General features: G+C 38.3%; 1 protein-coding gene across 7 annotated transcripts in view; it reads left to right on the plus strand.

Annotated features, from left to right (window-relative positions):
• SPoCk (secretory pathway calcium atpase) overlaps positions 1-21,385 on the plus strand; it is a 116,408-nt gene that overhangs the window by 38,773 nt on the left and 56,250 nt on the right. The window contains exon 1 of one of the 7 annotated variants that reach the window (XM_067091212.1): positions 5,570-5,660. The exons of 4 other annotated variants lie outside the window; for them this stretch is intronic. The gene's annotated coding sequence lies outside the window, so the exon portion shown is untranslated. Of the gene's footprint in view, positions 1-5,569; positions 5,744-21,385 lie in introns of those variants that run through there. 2 more of the 7 variants (XM_067091215.1, XM_067091217.1) reach the window with 2 other exon arrangements.

Raw genomic sequence — 21,385 nt, forward strand, 5'->3', positions numbered from 1 at the left:
GTTATCTCTCTCTCTCTCTCTCTCTCTCTCTCTCTCTCTCTCTCTCTCTCTCTCTCTCTCTCTCTCTTCCTTTGTTTTATTTATTTTTCTCAGTTATTTTGCATTATGTTTCAGGTAGATGTCTTGAAAGAAAGATTAAAATTCCAATGCAAATTACCATCGCTACTTCAGTTGAAGTATATTGCAATGATTCTGTTGTTTTTCATTAATAAATATACCAAGCGGATTAGATATTATTTGATGGGATTCGGACAAAATTTGTATCTGATAACATTTTTGCACAATATGCATAATTCGCCATGGATAGCATTCTCTCTTATGCCTATTTGATAGGGTTCTGTGAAATTCACATTTGGTAGCATTCTCGCAAATTCCTCCTAGATAGAATTCACTAAAAATTCTTCTTTGTTAGTGTTCTTGCAAAGTTACCCATGTTGGTAATCTCGTGAAATTTGCCCTCTTAATACATTTCCTGTAAAATTCCCTAATGGAATCAGAATCGCAAAATTCCTCTTTCATGCCATATTCTCGAAATTTCCCATGCAAAGAATATTAGCAAAATTATCTTTGGAATAATATTCGCAAATTTCGGTTTGAAATCATTCTGGCACAGTTCCCTTTTAATTACATTCTGGCAGAATTCCCCTTTGATAGCACTGGCAGAATTCTTCATTGATAGCATTCTGGCAGAAATCCCCTTTGATAACATTCTTGCAGAATTCCCCTTTGATAGCATTCTAGCTGAATTCCCCTTTGATAGCATTCTGCAGAATTCCCCTTTGATAGCATTCTGGCAGGATTCCCCTTTGATAGCATTCTGGCAGAATTCTCCTTTGATACCATTGGCAAGATTCCTCTTTGATACCATTGACAATATTCTCCTTCGTTAGCATTCTGGCAGAATTCCCCTTTGATACCATTGGCAAGATTCCCCTTTGCTGGCACTCTCAGAAAATATTTCCCCAACTCCCCCTCCCCAACTCCATCCCTTTACAATCTCATCATGTGGTATTCCCCATTAATGACAGTCATTCTTGAAGGCCTGTGTCTCTAAGAGCATTCTTCCGCTTCGTTTATTGGGTCCTCAGGACAGCACTCGCCCTCTAAAGATTCATTAAAATGTTTTGAGCGCTGACAGTTGCCCTCGTGAAATGAATGTGAGTTGTTGGCTTTATTCGTTTAGCATTGAAAAAATTCGAGTTTGCTTGATACAGCTGTTTGTCATTTTTATTTTTGTTTGTTTGTAGAATGAATTTGATTTGGATTCGTACTGTTTTTTGTGATTTTCATTCTCCGAATGTTTGTGCGCGTGGATGTTGTGAATTTTGTGTTGTTAAAGGTTTAAATGGTTGTTTATATTTTTGTGTGTTGTGTGTACTACGTCGTTGATAACAGCTGTTGTTGTGACGTCATGTCAGCGGGCAGATCGCTGTGTTATTCTTTTGTGGCTAAGGACGAATAGTTAGAGAGATTACTTGCTCGTTTTTGTACGACTGAAGTTGACTTTTATCATTTTTTTTTTCAATGCGGATATCATTTATTTCTTTAATTTTCTATCCTTGTGTATAATTATTGATTAGTTTTCTGATTTGTGTCTGCATGGTGTAAGAACCACAAAGTCGTCGGCAATGAAAATATAGAATTGCTAGCTAAGAGTGTATGTGTATATATATATATATATATATATATATATATATATATATATATATATATATATATATATATATATATATATATATATATATATATATATATATATATATATATATATATATATATATATATATATATATATATATATATATATATATATATATATATATATATATATACATACATAAACCTCAGAATGCTTGGCACAGGAGTTTTCTGTCGTAAATCCTTGGCCCGATTCTACGTAAGGAACAGAATCCAAATACGTAGCCCATCTGTAGTAGCCATCATGTGAATTCGGCAGCATGCGCTGTTAGGAATTAATATTACTATTACTTTCGGCAACTTTTTAATCGGTACAGGACTAAGTGCTCTTGGCCATAACTGTTCACTGTAACTTTTCAATGGTATTGTCCGGTAAATTTTTTCTAATAGTCTCTGTGTAGTTAATTAACAAATTCCGAATTCGATACTAAAAGTAAACAGTTGAATTTGGCTAAAACCCACATGACGTAATTCCTCTGGTTAAAGTGGTCGATAATAATAATAATAATAATAATAATAATAATTGTGTATGTAGGAAGAGGTATTAACATCTGTTGTAGACACTTGTGACCTTTATTTGGATTAAGCGCGCCTGCGCTGTTGTCATATTGTGATGGTTTTAAACGTTATATTTTGATTTAGTACTTTGTACGCATATAGCATTTATGTTATCTGAAGTGATTTATTGTTTCCTTCTAACGAAAATTTGAATAAATAAGATATATATATATATATATATAGTCATGGACGTTATATATAGTTATGGACGTTATGACCTCGGCACGTTGCGAACGTACCTTTATTCAATGCTAGTACTGAACGGAACAGGAAGTCTATTGCCGATTTCTTGTACGTTCCAGAAGGAACGAGGAGGTGCTGGAATTGTCCTCTGGAAGGGAGCGTTCCACCCGCATCCTTCTTAAAGATGAAAGATCGTAGGAATTAGGTCGAGGATGTCGAAGCGATACTTCATCACCAAGCATCGAACGTTTTGAAGTCGTCAGCGTTTTCCTTTAGACGTTTATGGTAGAGTGAGCTTTCTCCAGTATCCTCAGGCTGAACTCCCAACATGTCTATGCCTTCATCTAGCTGCAACGACTTCCATTCCCTTTCCTGTACCTTCGTTCATATTCTCTCCCATTTTGCTTTCCACCCTCTCATAACAGGTGTTTCATAGTGCAACTGCGAGGTTTTCCGCCTGTTACACCTTTCAAGCCTTTTACTGACAGCTTCCGTTTCAGCGCTGAATGACCTCATGGGTCCCAGCGTTTGGTCTTTGACCTAAATTTTGTATTCAGTTCTGCTCTGTGCCTTCATCTATACCATTTCCCGAGATTTCCTGAGCCTTCTACAGATCTTAGTGTCGTTACTATCATATCTACTGCTTTGCGGACCACACCAAGTGTTCCTCATCCCTTCTCTTCACATGTCCAAACCATCTCAGTTTTTTTAGATCTCTGGCTGTATTTTTAGTCTCTGAACACCACTGTCCCTGCCATTTCAGACTTACAAGCTTGATAGGGGAAGGCCACTTCAGACTTCCAAGCTTGATTGGGGAAGGCCACTTCAGACTTCCAAGCTTGATAGGGGAAGGCCACTTCAGACTTCGAAGCTTGATAGGGGAAGGCCACTTCAGACCTCCAAGATTGATAGGGGAAGGCCACTTCAGACTTCCAAGCTTGATAGGGGAAGGACACTTCAGACTTCCAAGCTTGATAGGGGAAGGTTCAGACTTCCAAGCCTGATAGGGGAAGGCAATCTGAGATAGTGTTGTTAAAATCAGGTTTTTCTTCTCCCAGCGATTCCTGATTTTTATTCTACAGCTCTCAAATCAGAACTCAATTAAACTTTAGTCAGCCCTAGACACAGCTGCTACCTGCTTCTTTATCTCTGTCTCATCCAGTTCTTTGATTCTGTTTGATGAAAGTGGAACTTGTCATTGCTGTCAGTATTGTTTATGTTAATTAGGAGCTCTTTTGTCTAAATCACGAACTTCAAGTGATTAAATCTGTACCAAAACAATTCGGTATTTTCTTTACACGGCCTAATCATCTGTATGAGCTATTTTTTAAATCTTTTATGTTATCTTAACAGTTTTCAGATATGCTCTCATATTCGCAATGTTTCATAATCTTCGTCGGTAGGATGGATTCAGAGGGCATATCTGTGATCATTGACCCGCCCACATTCGCATCTTCTTCTCCAACCCAAGAATGTTTCACTGTCTTTTCTACCAGCACTGTTTTGGCTCTTGTTCCGTTACGCTTGAGAGGGGGATTCCTCTTCCTCTGAAGTTGCTGTGTAGTGCTTGTTAGGCTACTTCTTCCTGTCCTTGAAAAGGTAGGCAGGATGTTTCAGGATTGTTAACAGATAAAATCTGTTCTTGACAAAAATGTAATTAACGAAATATATCGTAATTAACGAAATATGTCCGACCATGCAAAAATGGTTTTGTCTTCTATATCCCATTGGTGTCTGAAATTCATTTCTCGCTATAATGTGGTTCGGATTCCACAATAAGCTGTAGGTCCCGTTGCTAGGTAACCAATTGGTTCTTAGCCACGTAAAATAAATCAGATCCTTCGGGCCAGCCCTAGGAGAGCTGTTAATCAGCTCAGTGGTCTGGTTAAACTAAGATATATTTAACTTTTTTTTTGTAGTGATGATGTGGATATAATGAGTCTATGTGCTTATTTAGAGTATAATACTTTATGCAGCGCCCATCAGTCTTGTACATATTATATTTTATTCTATAAACTAGTACATATTGTATTTTATTATATAAACTAGCGAGAGGTAAAAGAATATTACTTTTTTATCAGAATAGAGAATGAAGAACATTTCCAACCTTGTTCCGGTCCGGTAGTGTTGGAAACGAGGCTCAACATGGTCCGATTATACGATGCAGTTCCGCGGTTGCCCGTGCGTGCGTTTGCGAGGAGATGATCCCTTTAACTTTCTGTATATATGAGAGAGAGAGAGAGAGAGAGAGAGAGAGAGAGAGAGAGAGAGAGAGAGAGAGAGAGAGAGAGAGAGAAGGGGGGTGGATCCTTTTAACTCTTCCTAACCGCGAGAGAGATAACGAAAGGAAGCGATGATCTGTAACCTCGCCATACCCGAGAGAGAGAGAGAGAGAGAGAGAGGATATTTCTTTCTGACTTTTCCATACCGAAAGGGAGAGAGAGATATATATGTAGATAAGAAGCGATGATACCTTTAAATTTTCCATTCCAGAATATGAGAGAGAGAGAGAGAGAGAGATGAGAGAGAGAGAGAGAGATGAGAGAGAGAGAGAGAGAGAGAGAGAGAGAGAGAGAGAGAGAGAGAGAGATTTCTTTCTAACTTTTCCATACCGAAAGGGAGAGAGAGATATATACGTAGATAAGAAGCGGTGAGACCTTTAAATTTTCCATTCTAGAATATGAGAGAGAGAGAGAGAGAGAGAGAGAGAGAGAGAGAGAGAGAGAGAGAGAGAGAGAGAGAGAGAGAAGATTTCTTTCTAACTTTTCCATACTGAGAGGGAGAGAGAGAGATATGTAAATAAGAAGGTATGATACCTTTAAATTTTCCATTCCAGAATATGAGAGAGAGAGAGAGAGAGAGAGAGAGAGAGAGAGAGAGAGAGAGAGAGAGAGAGAGATTTCTAACTTTTCCATACCGAAAGGGGGAAAGAGTTATATATGTAGATAAGAAGCGATGATTTTAAATTTTCCATTCCAGAATATGAGAGAGAGAGAGAGAGAGAGAGAGAGAGAGAGAGAGAGAGAGAGAGAGAGCGCACACACACCACACAAGCGGTATTCGGCAATTTGTTGCCCGTGGCTCGGCCAGGTCCCGGCGGGTCTTATTGACGCAATGGCCACAGAGAGTGAGTCAGTGTCTCAGTGTTGATCTGGCAGTTGCGCGGGAGTGACGTGTCGCCGGAGGAGTGCAGCTCTTAGCCTGCTGGCCTGTCCTCACTCGTAATACCCTCCGTTTTTGTTTTCCTCTCTTAAAGTAGGATTCATCTCTCATTTCCGTTTGTGAATCGAGGTTTTTTTTAGCGGTAGGTTCTCACATTATGAACGGATGTGTGTGTGTGTGTGTTTGTTTGTTTTTGCAGTGGATACACATACAGAGGACGACTATTTTTCGCCAGTGTTGATGATGATGTTGTAAGCAAGTCGTCGGAAGTGTGGAATGAGTGAGTGAACGATGTCCTTTCCTGCCCCGTTGGTTTATGGGGATTTTGAGCGTTCTGGAGTTGTTGCGAACTTCTGGTTCGAGATGTAGATATATATATATATATATATATATATATATATATATATATATATATATATATATATATATATATTATAGTTATATATGTATATATATATAATTTATATATATGTATTTGTTTATAGGGTCGAAATTGGAAACATTGTTTTAAATTTGACATCAATATTGATGGTTGTGCTTGAAATTAATTATTATTATTATTATTATTATTATTATTATTATTATTATTAGTATTACTGTTAGTTTAAAGCGCCAATCCCTTTTACTTATCTGTTACAAATTTCATGCCACGAAAAATAAATACATCTATAAAAAAAATTCAGTATCTTATCAGCGACACATTCCTCTCACGAAACTGACGACCGAACCTTTGCATTTGTACATTACAGATAAAACCCCTTACGAGATCACATGACCAGTACGGCCATACAATGTGCATACCAGTCCCTGAAAAAGATTTTTCAAACTCTCTCTCTCTCTCTCTCTCTCTCTCTCTCTCTCTCTCTCTCTCTCTCTCTCTCTCTCTCTCTCTCTCTCTCTCTGACGGACAAACATCCAATTAATTCCGCAAAATGAACTTACGAGCGAGTTATCCGTGCATCCGTCTGTTGAAGCCGATCGATGGATGGTTTGTGTGTGTGTGGTAACAAACGAATCAACCCCCCACCTCCTCCCCCACACCCCTCCCCACCCCTCCCCCCATGCCACAAACGCCTTGGTATTATTGACGTTGTTAAGGAATACCTGGGCTGCTCCTTCTCAGGTGTATGTATGGTCACTTAAGAAATGTCTTCCGGTCAGGTGCGTGGTAAATAGTAGGTTTTTTTTGTGGGGGGGAGGGGGGCGGCGTACTCCTGAATGTTGTGGGATGGTATTTATGTATGGGGTTATTTACGTGAGGTATTTATGAGTTTCACACGCACAGACGTTTATACACACGTGTGTGTGCGTGTGAGATTATATATATATATATATATATATATATATATATATATATATATATATATATATATATATATTTTTTTTTTTTTTTACATACGTACACACACATATATGTATATTTGTGTGTATATGTTCATATATGTATATTTTATTTATTTATTTATTTATATAATGGGTGTTTGTGTAATATATGGATATATACATTTATTAATACATAATATATATATATATATATTTGTTTTAATGTATGATACATACATCTGTTATATAAATGAATAAATTACACACACATCACACAAGCCAATAACCAGATTGAATAAATACATAACGTTGATAATTCAAAGCTATCAGGAATACGTTTACGTAACCAAATTGATCCTTGGAACGCAGGCAGATAGATGCCCTCTTCAGAGTGGAATGCAGTTTGTTTAGCTTCTAGCCAAATGGCGTCAAGAAATGCCAGAGGAATAGCCGGGACTTCGAAGGTCAAGGTCGCGGTAAAGGTGGGATTATAATCAAGTATTCGGTATCTAAGTGACACCTTCCTCACGCTCGCGTAAACAAACCAGAAAAACGAAGGCGTTTGGAGGTCGTCAGCCTCCGTCAAGGCTGAGCAGTCTTTTCCTAAAAGGTTCCTCACTCTCCCAGTTTTACATTCCTATATCTCCCAAAGGCGATTTGCTTGTTGCCTTGGGTCAGATTTCCGTGCAAATTCACGCTCAACATATTGCAAGATCTTGATCATAGCTACATTCCTATATCTCCCAGAGGTGTTGCCAAATCACCAAGCCCGCCTTGGGTCAGATTTGCGTGCAAATTCACGCTTAACATATTGCAAGATCTTGATCATAGCTACATTCCTATATCTCCCAAGGGCGATTTGCTTGTTGCCAAGGCACCAAGCCGCCCGCCTTGGGACCGATTTTCGTCAAATTTCACGCTCAACTTATTGCAAAATCTTGATCATAGCTACATTCCTATATCTCCCAAAGGTGATTCGTCACATTCACTTGTTGCCAAGTCACCAAGCCAGCCTTGGTTCAGATTTTCGTCAAAATTCACGCTTAACTCATTACAAAATCTTGATCGTAGCTACATTCCTATATCTCCCAAAGGCGACTTGCTTGTTGCATTGCAAAATCTTGATCATAGCTACATTCCTATATCTCCCAAAGTAGATTCGCTTGTTGCCAAGTTACCAAGCCCGCCTTGGGGTCAGATTGCCGTGAAGATTCACTCTTAACATATTGCAAAACCTTCATAATCTGGCAAAGGCTTAAGCAGACAGATCAGGCCATAAGGGGAACATCACTTGCGGAACGTAAAATCGTATCGTTTCACTTCCTGTTCGCGTTCCAACGTTATTTGGAAACGGGGTTTAATGTCGAGTTTCGCTCAGTTGTGAATGTTTTTGACGCAGGTGTGTTTCTGGCGCTGCTGTTCCTTTGTAGTTTAAGCAATTAAATGCCTTTAATTAATATTGTTCGGGGTCTGTAAGGGGTGGGGCTTAGGCTTGTAGGCGTGTTGATTGGTAGGTGGTCCAGCCTTACTCCGTTTACGTGTAAAATTGTTCTGTAAATGTTTTATTTATTTATTCATCTATTTATTTATTTATTTATCTATTTATCTATTTATTTATTTATTTATTTATTTATTTATTTATTAATATGATTTTACATTAATTGATTTATTTAAACTGTAATATTTAACAAAGGTAGTCTGGGTAATATTGACTTACCGCATTCAGACCGCCGGACGCCACTCCCTCTCACCAGTAGACTTCGATTCTGTATCTTATCTCGTTCTTTATTTTATTTACATTGATCCGTTTATTTTTGCTCTTTTAATGTTTCTTGTATTTCGAGAAGTTACTCGTATTGCCAAAAGATGTGACGTTATCTGATGACAGACCAGAGGACACAGGTTTCTCTTTGAACTCTGAGCAGGGGATAAGTATTGAAACACTTTTAACACGGTATTTTATGTGTAATGTTTCGGCACATTTGTGTGTAATAATTTAAAACTGAGGTAAGAGCAACTCGCAGTATACAAAGATGGAAATTTACAATTAAGGGGTATACATGAATACATTGTGAAAGCTTCGTAAAATGAGAATTCGAACGTTTGAGAAATGCTGAGAATATATTTCAAAATGCACGGCTTGCAGGAATATATTCGGGATACCAGAAACAATTCACGGTAAATAGTTTCTCATATGGAAATATTCTTGTAAAGGAAACTTTTTCCAGTTATGGTTTGAGCATTTGTAAACATTGGATATTTTGCCATATAGTGTTTTGTAATGGGTTTTTATATAATATATATATATATATATATATATATATATATATATATATATATATATATATATATATATATATATATATATATATTCTTCAGTTTTAAATTTCCATCTCGGCAACTAGTGCGTTTCTCTTAACAGATATATGAAACTGGGACAAGCAGTTATGGCAAAACGTCATAAATAAACATTATGGCTACGATATGTTCTTTAAGTACTTATTCCCATTGCGATTTGAAGAAACGTCACGATGACATTTAGCTGGAAATCCTTCTTGTTATTACGTCTTAAACGTATATTCTTGACGGCGTCGAAACATAAGTCTAGAAACTTCCGTCTCCTGTTCTCAGAAACATCAGGCGAATCTGCCGTGGAAACGTAAATGCCCCTTCCCCTCTTCGAAAGAACATCGATCACATCTTGAAGTATATAGACTGCAGTCAGTCTGGCTGAGACAGAGAGAGAGAGAGAGAGAGAGAGAGTTGGCATTTAGACTATTAATCATTTTCTTGAAATTCAAATTACCTCCGATGTCTTGACGTCACTAGACTACTCCCGTACGTCTTCGAAAATGTTAGAGAGAGAGAGAGAGAGAGAGAGAGAGAGAGAGAGAGAGAGAGAGAGAGATTTGGGAGAGTTGGCATTTAGACTATTAATCATTCTTTTGAAATTCAAATTACCTTCTTTGTGTTTACGTCACTAGACTTCCCCCGTACGTCTTCGAAAATGTCAGAGAGAGAGAGAGAGAGAGAGAGAGAGAGAGAGAGAGAGAGAGAGAGAGAGAGAGAGGAGCGCTCTTCAAATGCCCCATCTTCATTTTGGACGCCATTGTCTATTAATTTTTTTTTTATTGAAGTTCACGAAAATGTCAGTTCAGCGTCATTTTTCGTTTGCTTTCGTTGTGTTCAGTATCTTTTCGTTCGTTCAGTTTGCTTGGCTGTCATTTTTCGGGATCAAACGAATCGTTCGGTCAGCCATTTGAATAATTCTTTATTATGTAAACGCTTTTGGTCGTTGGGCAGAAAATATACCAAGCAAGATTTTATAAAGATTCTCTTGCCGCTTCGTGTTGGTTATAGTGACACTGTCCTTTTGGTGTTCACAAAGCTCTGACACTGTATCTGACAGATGACAGTAGGTACTTGTTCGTTTTTGCCTTGTTTCGTTCTTTCATTCTTGTTTTTTTTTTCTTTTTTCGTCAGATACTCTTTACGAACTAGTAAAATGTTAACTTTAATGAGGGACTTCTCGGAAAGAACCGTTTCTTTCCACGAAATCTCTCTCTCTCTCTCTCTCTCTCTCTCTCTCTCTCTCTCTCTCTCTCTCTCTCTCTCTCTCTCTCTCTCTGTGTTGCGTTTAATCTTGTGATTTATTTATGTATACGAGTAAAATTATGTTTTTAATGTATATGCCCATCAATCAAGTAAAGCGAATTGTATGAATGTAATTGTAGGTATGTGTAAAGGATCTCTCTCTCTCTCTCTCTCTCTCTCTCTCTCTCTCTCTCTCTCTCTCTCTCTCTCTCTCTCTCTCTCTCTCTCTCTCTCTCTCTCTCTCTCTCTCTCTGTTGCGTTTAATCTTGTGATTTATATGTTTATGCATACTAGTAAGGTAATGTTTTTAATGTATATGCCCATCAATAAAGAATCTCTCTCTCTCTCTCTCTCTCTCTCTCTCTCTCTCTCTCTGGTATTGACTGTAGTCGTTTGATATATGTATTTATGTATACGAGTAATGTTTTAATGTATATATACCTACCAATACAATAGTGTGAACTGTATAAATATAAATGCAGTTATGTCCAATGACAGCATGCCAGGAAAATGATAAAGAACAGTTAGATAATAAAGAAAAAAAAAAGATGTCAATGTTTCAGGGAACGTTTACACGCCCCATTGCATGCATTGGAGTGCATATTCGGGGTTCCCAAAATGAAGCAAATCAGGCGAGGGAATCGTTCTTTTAAAGGAGCCGTCAGGCGGGCAGCTCGTCTGGATTGGTAATTGGGCTATGCAGCAAAAATTCGAGGACAGTCAGGTTTATTTATTCAGAAGTGTTCTGTATTTCTTTTCTATTTTCTTCTCTGCCTAAAAGTGTTATGTAATGCTTTCGTGTCGAGTGAGGTTTATTTATTTAAATGTGTTTTTTATTTCTTTTGTTATTCTCGTCTCTACCTAAAAATGTTATGTAATGCTTTCGTGTCAAGTGAGTTTTATTTATTTAAAAGTGTTTTGTATTTCCTTTCTATTTTCTTCTCTGCCTAAAAATGTTGTGTAATGCTTTCGTGTCAAATGAGGTTTATTTATTTAAAAGTGTTTTGTATTTCTTTTTGTTATTCTCGTCTCTACCTAAAAATATGTATTTAATGTTTTCGTGTCAAGTGAGGTTCATTTATTTAAAAGTGTTTTGTATTTCTTCTTTATTCTCGTCTCTACCTAAAAATGCGTAATGCTTTCGTGTTATTTGAACTATCAGGTTTGTTTTTTTTATTTTAATTCTTGGATGCTTACATTAGTCATTTATTTTGTACCTTTAACTGATGCTTAAAATTTGAGGACAGTGAAGTTTATTTATTAAATGGTATTTTTATATTTCTTTTGTCTTTTCTTATCTACCCAAAAATGTTTAGTGTTTTCGTGTAATTGGATTTGAAGTATCAAAGTGGTCTTTTCCTTTAATTCTTGGATATTTAGATATTTACGTTAGTCATTTATTTTGTAATTTAACTTGCACTTAAACAGTGTTTGTATGTATTTCCTAATCTCTTCTCTACCTAGAAATGGGAAGTATCAATTTCGTCTTCTCCTTTTAATTCTTGGTTATTTACACAATTCATTTATTTTGTACCTTTCACGTGCAGATAGTCAAACGCCTCCATAATAGATATGTACACAGGATGTACATTTATTCATTAGATATGTCCACAGGATGTACGATTATTCATTCGCAAATTGGGGTTCAAATTTTCTCGCCGTCGTGGAAAGGTCAATGTTCGTGATAGATGTCTCCCTGCAAATAGGAGGGATGTGACACCCTCTCTCTCTCTCTCTCTCTCTCTCTCTCTCTCTCTCTCTCTCTCTCTCTCTCTCTCTCTCTCTCTCTCTCTCTCTCTGTATGCCGTGGAGGGTAGAAGGAGAAATAGAGATAAGGTAGAGAATTAATGGAGTGACATTTCCCAAAACGCGAGACAGAGTTCTGTGGAGAATGAAGACTTGAGCGGCCGACCCCATAGGAAAGAGGGAGTAAGGTTGCACGAAGATATATATATATATATATATATATATATATATATATATATATATATATATATATATATATATAATTACTGTATTACTGTATCGATTTAAATTTTGGTGCCATAATTAGATGGTACACAATTCAGACCTGGTAATACTGCTAATACTCTTCAGAGGTAATTACCGATCTGTAGCAGATACTTTTAAAGTGTATATTTTGCAATGACAGCACGCGTCTTAATTTTTATTCTTTTTATTATTTTTTTTTTTGGTCGCCACGTAACCGGACGAGACGTCGGTGAAGTATCCGACAGTGTTTTGCGTCGCATAAATCACCTGTATTGATTCGGTGCGAAGTGTGTAGTGATTTTTGCAATGTCAGTCGGAAGTGGCCAAGGCACGAGTGTCTTGCAGCTGCTTTCTCCATGACTAAGTAACATCCAGTTGACTTTGGCTCTTGACTTTTATATTTTAAGGTTTAGTGTTAAGACATGCCTTATTTCTCCATGACTAAGTATCTTGCAGTTGACTTTTTTCTTGAATTTTTATATTGCAAGGTTTAATTTTAATGCATACCTTATTTCTCCATGACTGAGTATCCAGCGTTCGACTCTCCGACCGGCCAGTGAAGAATTAGATGAATTTATTTCTGGTGATAGAAATTCATTTCTCGCATGATGTGGTTTGGATTCCACAATAAGCTGTAGGTCCCGTTGCTAGGTAACCAGTTGGTTCTTAGCCACGTCAAATAAGTCTAATCCTTCGGGCCAGCCCTAGGAGAGCTGTTAATCAGCTCAGTGGTCTGGTTAAACTAAGATATACTTTTTTTTTTATCTTGCAGTTGACTTTTTTTCGTGAATTTTATATTGCAAGGTTTAATTTTAAGACATAACTTATCTTTGCAATTGTCTTTTATCAGGACTTTTATGTTGTGAAGTTTAATTTTAATTCTACCATATCTTAAAGCTTCATTCCGGCTATCGACGGATCTGAAAGCTTCATTCCGGCTATCGACGGATCTTGAAGCTTCATTCCGGCTATCGACGGATCTTGAAGCTTCATTCCGGATCTTGTCGCTATCGGATCTTAAAGCTTCATTCATTCCGGATCTTGTCGGCGGATCTTGAAGCTTCATTCTGGCTGTCGACTGATTTTGAAGCTTCATTCCGGCTGGATCTTAAAGCTTCATTCGGCGGATCTTAAAGCTTCATTCCAGCTATCAACGGATCTTAAAGCTTCGACGGATCTTAAAGCTTCATTCCGGCTGTCGATTCCGGCTATCAGATTTTAAAGCTTCATTCCGGCTGTCGGCGGATCTTGAAGCTTCATTCCGGCTATCGATGGATCTTAAAGCTTCATTCCGGCTGTCGACTGATTTTGAAGCTTCATTCTGGCTGTCGGCGGATCTTGAAGCTTCATTCTGGCTATCGACGGATCTTGAAGCTTCATTCCGGCTGTTGACGGATCTTGAAGCTTCATTCCGGCTGTTGACGGATCTTGAAGCTTCATTCTGGCTGTCGACGGGTCTTAAACCTTCATTCCGGCTGTCGACGGATCTTAAAGCTTCATTCTGGCTGTCGACGGATCTTAAAGCTTCATTCAAGATCTTGAAGCTTCATTCTGCCTGTCGACGGATCTTAAAGCTTCATTTCGGCAGTCGACAGATCTTAAAGCTTCATGTCAACGGATCTTGAAGCTTCATTCAGGCTGTCGACGGATCTTGAAGCTTCATTCCGGCTGTCGATGGATCTTGAAGCTTCATTCCAGCTGTCGACAGATCTTGAAGCTTCATTCCGGCTGTCAACGGATCTTAAAGCTTCATTCTGGCTGTTGACGGATCTTGAAGCTTCATTCCAGCTGTCGACTGATCTTGAAGCTTCATTCCGGCTATCGACGGATCGTGGAAAGGATTTCACTTTAACAGTTGTGAATAAGATGAAAGTAATTTTTTGTCGAATTTCACTGTTTTCCAGCTCGTGTTTCTGCTTTGGCAACATTCTGTCTTGTCCTGATGGGATGGGAGTTACCTAGCTGTTTTGGATGAAGAGGCAGACAGTGGTGTTTATAAATCAGCTGCTGATATAACGTTACTTGACTCCAGGTTGTCTCTGTAGGCGTGTATTTGCTGTAACTAAAGCCACCGAATTTTACTGTACCGCCGTTCATATTCTCCTTCTTCCATCTGACTTTCCACCCTCTCTAACAATTGCTTCAAAGTGCAACTGCGAGGTTTTCCTCCTGTTACACCTTTCAACCTTCTTACTGTCAGTTTCCGTTTCAGCGCTGAATGACCTCGTAGGTCCGAGCGCTTGACCTTTGGCCCAAATCTCCATTGCTTTATGACTCACGGGTAATTCAGGCTTTATGAGCTTAAGCGGATTTTAATTCTTTTGAATTATTGGCCATGCGCCAATTATATTTCTATTCAATTTGGTCCGTGGTGCTAAAAACTGGTGCAGAATTTCCTTCCTATTGATTTAGGTAATAGATTTTAAAAATTGCCCTCAAGACCAACGTTCTTTGTGATGCCAGTTGATGGCATTAGATAAATAAATTAGGCTTTGAGAATGCATAAGAAGTCCCTTCCGTATTTGCTTTTGTCAGTCAGTCATTGGTTATGTAAATAGCATCGTGCCTCAGGATTTGCATAACTGCCGTGGCATTTGGTTTTATTTCATATAAGATGTTAGTGTTTAAGGCTGAGACAATGATTGTAGATATGTAATTTTTTTCATATAAGATATTAATATTTAAGGCTGAGACAATGATTGTAGATATGGCGAGTAATATTTCCCTACAGAGTATATTTTTATGTTGGTGTAAACTCAAGGTACTTGTGTGTGTATGTACACAAGCGTATGACCACGCGCACACATATATTTATATGTATAACTGAATCACGAAAATATGGAACGTGATGAATATATAAATAAAGATAAAATCCACGAAGGAAACGGAAACACTGGAGTGCTGCGAGGCCTTTCGACGCTAGGTCCTTTACTTAGCAGACTTGGTGGATTTTATCTTTATTTATATATTTATATGTATGTGTATATGTGTATATATACATATAAATATTCATATACATATATACAAACATAAACATACATACATACATACACATATACATACATAAACATATATACATACATACACATATATACATACGTACACATATATACATACATAAACATATACATATACATATATACATATGCATATACATATACATACATGTACATATACATCTAAAATCCATAGAGATATTGCGGATACTTGCGCAAAGACAAACACGCACGTCGCAGGGACAGGGCACATATAGTTTCGGCATGCGAGAACATTGTGGATGTGCTTCGCTTATGATCATTGACGAGGGAATGGTCATGTAAGTGCGCTTGCGAGCATGCAATCGGCAGTGTGACTGCTTGAGAGTGCACGCAACCTGCCTTTCGCAAGAATTACGTATTGAACCTTGGTGCATGCAGTCAAAATTTTGACATGCCTTGGGTCATTTTGTACAGTACGTATGTACCTGATATTTTTCTCATTATTATTATTATTATTATTATTATTATTATTATTATTATTATTTGCTCCCTGCTCTCGGGTTTCATTGCCCCCATTGCCGCTCGCACTAGATCGTGCAGGATCGTAACAAATTTTTGCTAGCCGTCCTCCCATCTGAGCTCGGGCCAGGATAGGATGTGGTGATGTTGATTGTAATTTTAATAATTATTATTATAAAATAATTATTAACCGATAACAATATTTCACTCCATAGAAAGCTGTTATTATTATTATTATTATTATTATTATTATTATTATTATGAACATGAACCCCTATTCATTTGGAACAAGCCCACCACAGGGGCCATTGACTTGAAATGCAAGTTTCCAAAGAATATGTTGTTCATTAGAATGAAGTAACAGAAGGTAAAGGGAAATGCAGAAAGCAAGCACAGAGGAGAGGAAGAGAATTGAATTAATTAGTAATTGTCGGTATGCAGGGGTAACACTGTACTTAATTAAACTGAAGATATCACAACACACAATATTACCTTTGACTCCGAGGTATAGCATTTTCACAACCCTTTTGTTTAGTAGTTCCAGAATGTTGTGGAGTGTTCGTATGGCTTCCTGCAACTTATCTACGGAGATGTTGGTGATTTGACAGCATCCCTCAAGTCATATGGCTTCGTATAACTTGTCTTCAGAGTTGTATGTTGGTGTTTTTACAACATCCATCTGGTCTTGAGTTTTGCTGCTGTTGGAATATTGACGTGTCTGGGTGTCGACAGCATCCTGGAATCTTCTTCTTCTTCTTCTTCGTCTTTTGGTCAGAATTACTGAGTGGAGTTTTCCTTTTGATGCCAACACTAGTAATTATAATTAAGCCTATCTTTGGGGATGTGTCTTGTTTTTCGCTATCTTCCGTAACTTCAGTTCAGCTGGGAACTTTCAGTATCACCTTTAGTGCCTCTCTCTCTCTCTCTCTCTCTCTCTCTCTCTCTCTCTCTCTCTCTCTCTCTCTCTCTCTCTCTCTCTCTCTCAACATTTCCACCTCCATATCATGATAAGGTTCTCTCTCTCTCTCTCTCTCTCTCTCTCTCTCTCTCTCTCTCTCTCTCTCTCTCTCTCTCTCTCTCTCTCTCTTTCAACATTTCCACCTCCATATCATGATAAGGTTCTCTCTCTCTCTCTCTCTCTCTCTCTCTCTCTCTCTCTCTCTCTCTCTCTCTCTCTCTCTCTCACTTCCACCTCCATATCATGAAAATAAGGTTCTCTCTCTCTCTCTCTCTCTCTCTCTCTCTCTCTCTCTCTCTCTCTCTCTCTCTCTCTCTCAATGAGCTAGGTCAACAAGAACCCGCAGGGCCACACCACTTACCTGATCTTGCTGCACTTTCAGGTATATGGTTAAAATTTGTCCTATATATCTCTGTACATAAGTATGGACTCCTATTGTGGCCTTCCCCAGGCTGCCAGGACCATGATTTGACCCAGCTTGAATATGCACAACACGAGGATGATTTTGTTCATTTTAAAAACTGTAGCCCAGTTGTTGTCCTTGAGAAGAGTTTTCAAGGATTTTTACTGCTCATTTTTCAAACTTTCGTCTTCTGTTGCACCCCATCCTGGGCCTTTTTGGGTGGGGGTGGGCATGGGTTGAACATTATTTTCACCATTTTATTAATAGTCTCCAATGGGAAGGGGGCGTTATCCTCCCCCCCCCTCTAAAAAAACCCAGTCCAGTTTACCCAAAGATGCTTATTCATTTGTCAGACTTTCGTCTTCTTTTGTACCCCCATCCTGGGGTGGGCATGGTTGAACATTATTTTCACTATTTATTAATATTCTACAATTGGAAGGGGCCGTTATTCCACCCCCCCCCAACGAACTCAGTCCAGTTTACCCAAAGATGCTTATTCATTTGTCAAACTTTCGTCTTCTGTTGTACCCCCATCCTGGGGTGGGCATGGCTGAACATTATTTTCACTATTTATTAATATTCTCCAATTGGAAGGGGCCGTTATCCCCTCCCGGAACAAACCCAGTCCAGTTTACTCAAAGGTGCTTTTGCTAAGATTGGTTGGAGTTTATCCTGCGGTTTTGGGGAAGTAAAAAATTTGAAAAGATTACTCCCACAGTCAAAAATTTAAAAAGATTATCCCCACAGTAAAAAATTTGAAAAGATTACCCCACATTCAAAAATTTAAAAAGATTACCCCCACAGTCAAAAATTTGAAAGATTACCCCACAGTAAAAAATGTGCAAAGATTACCCTCACAGTCAAACATTTCAAAAGACTACCCCCACAGTCAAAAATTTAAAAAGATTACCCCCAGTAAAAAATTTGAAAGTATTACCCCACAGTAAAAAAAATTGAAAAGATTATCCCCACTGTAAAAAATTTAAAAAGATTACTCCCCAGTCAAAAATTTAAAAAGATTACCCCCCAGTCAAACATTTGAAAAGATTACCCCAAAAAACATATATACAAATGACAAACTTTATCAGAAAATGTCACCCGCTTTCAGCCCAGGTGAGCTGTAAAAAATTGCTCATGAATGTAGCCCCAAATCAGAGGAGATTTCAGAGTCATGCATATTTGATCACCATCAGGCATAATGCAGAAAAATGTGGCGCAGGTGCCGGAAAGAGCTCAAGCACTAAAGTCATTCTTGCCCTCATTAAAAAATAATTTAAATAATTTAGAATGATGTTCATGGTGCTGTGTTGTCGTTGTATAGAATTTTTTAAAAGTTAAATTTATATGTATTCAAAGTTTGACGTTCCTCGTCATTCAACAGTTTAATCGTAATGTTACCTAGAGATTTGTTTAGCTCTCTCTCTCTCTCTCGTCATTCTACAGTTTAATCGTAATGTTACCTAAAAGTTTTGTTTAGCTCTCTCTCTCTCTCTCTCTCTCTCTCTCTCTCTCTCTCTCTCTCTCTCTCTCTCTCTCTCTCTCTCTCTCTATAAAAACGGATCTATCTTTTTGAGGCTAAATTACTGAAGAACAAAAACTTGACATTGTAAACATTGATTGAACAAGAAGCAGTAGTTTTCCACGAATGGTGCAGTGGATATTTGCAGTATGTAATGTAGTATGTGGGTTTGAATTGACTCGTTAATGCTGAATAAACACTGGCCCTATTTCTTTCAACCCGCAGTTCTTTTACACGACACCTGATGATCTCACTCAGCACCTGTGTTTGTTTTCTTGAGCGTCAGTAACCTTCTAATATCTAATGCAATTGATAAACCACCAAGGGATAAAGTAGGGCTACTTGTGAGAGAGATATTCTGCATGAATTAACTGAAGTTCTGTGAATTGTATTAACTGAAGTTCTGTGAATTGTATCAATTAACTGAAGTTCTGTGCATTGTATCAACTGATGTTCTGTAAATTGCATAGTTTAACTGAACTTTTGTGAATTTTGTTAATTAACTGAAGTTCAGTAAATTGCATTTCATTAAGTGAAGTTCAGTAAATTGCATTCATTAAGTGAAGTTCAGTAAATTGCATTCATTAACTGAAGCTCTGTGAATTGCTTTAACTGAAGTACTGTAAATTCCATAATTTAACTGAACTTTTGTGAAATTTATTAATTAACTGAAGTTCAGTAAATTGTGACTAATTGACTGAAGTTCCGTATGTGACGTTTCCACTCCATCGAGTCGTCTGCCCGATTCCTGAGGGCATGTGACTGATGATGATTCCTGAGGGCCTGTGTCTGATGATGACTCCTGAGGGCATGTGACTGATGATGATTCCTGAGGGCTTGTGTCTGATGATGACTCCTGAGGGCATGTGACTGATGATGATTCCTGAGGGCATGTGACTGATGATGATTCCTGAGGGCCTGTGTCTGATGATGACTCCTGAGGGCATGTGACTGATGATGATTCCTGAGGGCTTGTGACTGATGATGATTCCTGAGGGCTTGTGACTGATGATGATTCCTGAGGGCATGTGGCTGATGATGATTCCTGAGGACATGTGGCTGATGATGATTCCTGAGGGCATGTGACTGATGATGACTGATGGCTGGTGATTCCTGAGGGCTTGTGGCTGATGATGACTCTGAGGGCATGTGACTGGTGATGATTCCTGAGGGCATGTGACTGATGATGACTCCTGAGGGCATGTGACTGGTGATGATTCCTGAGGGCATGTGACTGGTGATGATTCCTGAGGGCATGTGACTGGTGATGATTCCTGAGGGCATGTGACTGATGATGATTCCTAAGGGCAATGTGACTGATGATGATTCCTGAGGGCATGTGACTGATGATGATTCCTGAGGGCATGTGACTGATGATGATTCCTGAGGACAATGTGACTGATGATGATTCCTGAGGGCATGTGACTGATGATGATTCCTGAGGGCATGTGACTGATGATGCTGATGTGTAAACTCGACTAATTCCATTGAGCCCTTTCGTTGAAAGGACGAGTCACGCGCTGGGAGCATCTTTGAAGAGATTATTTTTCTTTTATTTTTTTTAAGCTGTTTTCGTGAGAAATCTCTTATCCTCACGTTTTACGGTTCATTGTAAATGTTGTTTATCATTTTGTAGCCTATTCAATGTTTAGTAAGAATTGCCTTTGTCTAACATTGTATTCTATTTTTGGGCCAAGTGATTGTCTACTACAAGTCTCTCTTTCTTTCTTTGTCTTAGCGTTTTGTTGTTATTGTTATTGCATATAACCAGGTCAGAAGGTATTATTAAAAAGGAAAAACATGCCAAGTTTCTTTGGCGCAATCGAGTTTTGTGTACAGCGTATAATCAAGGCCACCGAAAATCGAGCTATCTTTCAGTGGTCCCGGTATAATGCTATGAGGCACGGCCCATGAAACTTTAACGACGGCCCGGTGGTGGCCTGGCTTATATCGTTCCCAGAAGCACGATTATTGCTAACTTTAATATCCTTAAATAAAAAAAAACTATTGAGGCTAAGGGGTTACACTTTGGTATGTTTGATGATTGGAGGGTGGATGACCAACATACCAATTTGCAGCCCTCTAACCTCAGTAGCTTTTGGGATCTGTGGGCGGAGAAAAAAAAAATTGCGGACAATAAAGTGCGGACGGACAGACAAAGCCACCCCAATAGTTTTCTTTTACAGAAAACTAAAAATCCGACGAAGAATACACCCATTTAGAGTGTGGTGATATATAACCCTCTTTCAGTTTTACCCCTTTGCTCTTGGACGCCTCGAAAATCCTGTTATTGTTACCGACCCCTCACTTGCATTTTGTTATTCCGACAAATTGTTTATGGTAATGTTTAACTTCAAAGGGTTGTGTTAGAAACTCATATGCCGTAATGACAGCAATTAGTGCTATTGCATTTTATGTAATGTCGAGTGGTAGTGTAATCTCGTCGGACCAGATACAGTTAAATGATTAATTATTTGACAAAAATATTTTAGAATTTG

Source organism: Macrobrachium rosenbergii, chromosome 48, assembly GCF_040412425.1.
Source record: "Macrobrachium rosenbergii isolate ZJJX-2024 chromosome 48, ASM4041242v1, whole genome shotgun sequence".
NCBI classification, from domain to species: domain Eukaryota; kingdom Metazoa; phylum Arthropoda; class Malacostraca; order Decapoda; family Palaemonidae; genus Macrobrachium; species Macrobrachium rosenbergii.